This window comes from Sceloporus occidentalis, unplaced genomic scaffold (assembly GCF_023333645.1).
Source record: "Sceloporus occidentalis isolate IW3139 unplaced genomic scaffold, rSceOcc1.0.p SCAF_2, whole genome shotgun sequence".
NCBI lineage: Eukaryota > Metazoa > Chordata > Lepidosauria > Squamata > Phrynosomatidae > Sceloporus > Sceloporus occidentalis.
The window spans coordinates 36,847,654-36,851,424 of record NW_028316982.1 but is presented as its reverse complement, the minus strand read 5'-3'; the positions used below and the strand labels follow the sequence as shown (position 1 = coordinate 36,851,424).

At 39.3% G+C, this 3,771-nt stretch overlaps 1 long non-coding RNA gene across 1 annotated transcript; it reads left to right on the top strand.

The window, feature by feature from the left end:
- The first annotated feature begins 314 nt into the window (after positions 1-314).
- LOC149318155 (uncharacterized) lies at positions 315-1,668 on the top strand. The gene is made up of 3 exons (XR_016279805.1): positions 315-561; positions 1,227-1,328; positions 1,600-1,668. It is a non-coding gene; the product is annotated as an uncharacterized LOC149318155 (long non-coding RNA).
- Positions 1,669-3,771: the final 2,103 nt, after the last annotated feature.

Here is a 3,771-nt window from a genome sequence, read left to right as displayed (position 1 = left end):
TGTGGAGCGTTGGTGATCTAAAGGGAAAAATGGAGGGAGACATGTCACAATCTCTGTCCGGGACGGACGTGCAAAACACCGTATGCAGTAATGAGAAAGTAACAAAGGGTGTCCCTTGGTGTCGAAACGAGATTTTGGACTTGCTTGATATTTGGGGGGCAGCGCGTTTCCAAGACAGACTGAGGGAATCTCATCGGAATCTGGACATATTCAAAGACATTGCTGAAGAGATGAAGAAGTGGAATCATGCTAGAACAGGGCAGGAGTGCAGAAACAAAACCAAACACATGCGTTTCGAATACAAAAAGGTGGTAAACTATAACAAAATGAGTGGGTGAGACCCCATTAGTTGCCCCTATTTTAAAGAACTAGATAACATTTTGCATGGAGACGCAAGTATTGTTGTGAATAGGTTGTCCAGGAGTATTGATCTAACTAGAGGAAACCAGACTGCAAAGTCCAGACGTTCCGATCCCAGTGGAAAAAATAGGAAGGGTTTACAGAAATCAGTCCCATCCAACATCCCCATGGTACCTCCATGTGAGAGAAGGAACACAAACGGTGTGTATCAAGTAGTGTCAAGCTATCGTTGAATCATTACTGTTACTACAGGAACAGTACATTTACCCTTTTATTTTTTATGGTGCTTGAATGTGGTTGGCTGTGTGTGTGTGTGCGTGTGAGAGAGGGGAGAGAGAGAGAGAGAGAGAGAGAGAGTGCGTGCGTGCGTGCGAGGGAGGGAGGGAGGGAGGGAGGGAGGGAGGGAGAGTGTGTGTGTGTGTGTGAGAGAGAGAGAGTGGGAGTGTGTCCACGCGTGAGGGAGGGGGAGAGAGAGAGAGAGAGAGAGTGAGTGTGTGTGTGTGTGTGTGTGTGCCAAGATTTCCATAGGTTACTGTTGAGGTAATGATTTGTCCAATGACATTTCGGCAAAGAATCATGGATAGTTATTATTCTGGTCCACCTAATATTTCATTGCTATATTTAAATATTGTCTAATTGCTAGATTACAGGCAACAGAACAGAAGTTGCGTTGGCCAAGTCATCTCATTCCTTTCTTGTCCATTCCATAACAATTGTGAATAGTGAATAGCTTTTCATTTCCACCAGGGTCTAAATTCATGTTCAACATTCCTGTGAATCTTTGACAAATCAAGTAAATTTTTCATAGAAAACTGTTTCTGAACCTAAAGTATTTATTTTCCTTTTATTTGAAACACTGAAAACAGCTTGCTACACAACTATGGACACAAGTGAAGGAGCCTTACGTCATGCTTCGGAGACTGGAAATAATTCATTCACCAACACAAGACCAGATAACAGTCCACAAGGTAATGCACGTATGTAGTGGTCTGCAGCTCCATTCATTGACAGAACTTGATATGTTACAGGTAATTCCTAAAAAAATAGCAAAACAGTATGCAATGAGTCCTCCTCTACCCTCGGGACTCAAACATATCCTTAAAAGTAGATAGAGATATATGTGTAATGGAGAGCAGTATGAGTTTAAAACTAATATTTGTAGTATGTACTACTTAGTGTTTCTTTCAGAGAGCTGCTGTCCTGTTGTGTGTTTAACTTTGTTTTTTATTGTTTATCCAGCTGCAGATAACAACGATTCCAGCTGTAACTCACCAGAACAAGAGAACGAAATTTCGGATGGAAGAGAAGGTTAGTGTCCATCATCCGGTGACTATCACCTATTTCTTTCGGCACGTTGCGCTTGCTAAGAAATACAGGAATAATAATGTGTGGATAACGATCAATATTAATGAAAAGAAAGTCTTCCATTCCCCTATATATTTCTACGATGGTTTTGGTGTCTTCCGTTACAAGTGTCTATGCCATTGCAAATATGCGCGACGTGTGATACCCAGTATAGTGATTTCCGTACCTTTAGGAAACTTTCCAGTATTATTAGATGTTATGGGTATCTCTGATATAGAGAATGTGAACACTACATGGTCAATGGGATTAATAAGACGAAACTTGGGCACCAATATTATTTATCTAGGTCTTATTTTAAGAACACAAGGAAGCTGAATAGAAAATTTTCAAAAGAACATATAGAATGCTTGCTTAACAAAAATAGATCCTTACAGATAATCCATTATCTGAAAGGGGTGCCTAATTTTAATCTCCCTGTTACACTTGCAAGAAATGGTTTATCAATGATATAGATGAACAATATTTCCTTTATCTCCCCTACAGAAAATCAAGAGGATGACATCTTTCAGTGGTGAACATGTCTCCAAATACACGTCTGCAAAGAATAAGGAACAGAAGTAGAAGAGTGGTGAGGGGTGAACTAATAGCGAGAACCATCATGGAAAATACCAACCAGCAAACGGAAATTAGTAGACAGCAGCGAGAGAATCTGCAGAAAGAAATTTTACTAAGGATGGATGAAAGTGCCCGTAAGGAGAGCGAGTTGATAAATATAATGAAAGAGGATGTGCTTTCGAGCAAAGAGGACAGAAAACAATTACTTCATTGCATGTCTACTATTGTTGATCTATTAAGTAAGAGCAGACCACCCACTAGCCTAAACATTGACAATTGCCATGCTGACAATTCAGGAGCTCATTCTCAAACCTCTGAAATCCTGGTTCCAGAAACTTTGCCACAGCTACAAGGAGGACCACATTCAAGCAAATATACAAGGATCAAAGAACATGTTAACTACCATAACAGTCGTCCTACTCTGTTTGGACTGACAATGTATAATAATAGCAGTGATAGTGAAACAGATGATGACCTAGTACCCCTACATAATAATGTAGACATTGAATATGCAGCACCAGAGAAAAATAGGAGCAGCACTGGTAAAGACCAAGATGATAATCAAATTCCAGAAAGCAGTATGTCGTCTGTCATGCATGTGGATTCTGTAATTCAGGGAAATTACTCACATCGGGAAATTGAACCACAAACACAAAGCCAATGGTTGTTAACCCAGTCAGAAGAATGTTCTCAGTTTGCTAATACACGATCTCGCAGATGTATTAAAAAAAGGCAAAGGTACTCACCTTAGAACTGTGGGTTAGGGAAAGAATATTCCTCTTACACGTAATTCTGCACTGCTTTCCTGTGGCACCACATTTAAATGTTTGTCCCTATAGTTAATATTATATAATATTAATATGATATTAATATAGTTAATATATTAATATATTAATATAGTTAATATAATATCATGCATGCAGCAAGTAATAATATATAGAAATGATGGGCCATATCCCTTGGTTATAGGGATCTGTTTAAAAAGCTTACAATCAAATATATACGGTCAAGAGATATCAGAATTGAAATATGAAGGGTTTGCTATTTGTTGGTATTGTTTATATAGTTACATAATGTACTGGCACATGTTGCCAGCATTTTTCCTATAATAACAAAGAAAAATGGATGTTTATCACACTGATCTTTTATTGTGCTGCTATTCCACTGTGGCAGGTCAAGCTGCCTCCTGTTGCAATCTTGGATCGGAAGAGTTAAAGATTTTTTTTTGGAATTCCCAGGAAGACATCTTCTCTGCCTGAGAGTTCTACATTCCCCTCCCTAAACTAGCTAATCTTAGGCTTGTTACAGACTGCCAAAATAAAGCTGCTTCGGGTCTCTTTGGAGGTATGCTATTTAAATGATGCATGGGTCCAAAGAGTCCAGAGGTCGCACCAAAGTCACACCCCATTCCTAAGCACCGGAGTGCAGTTTTTGGTGCAGCTTGTGGATTCTTAGGATGCATGCATCATTTAAATAGCATACCTCCAAAGA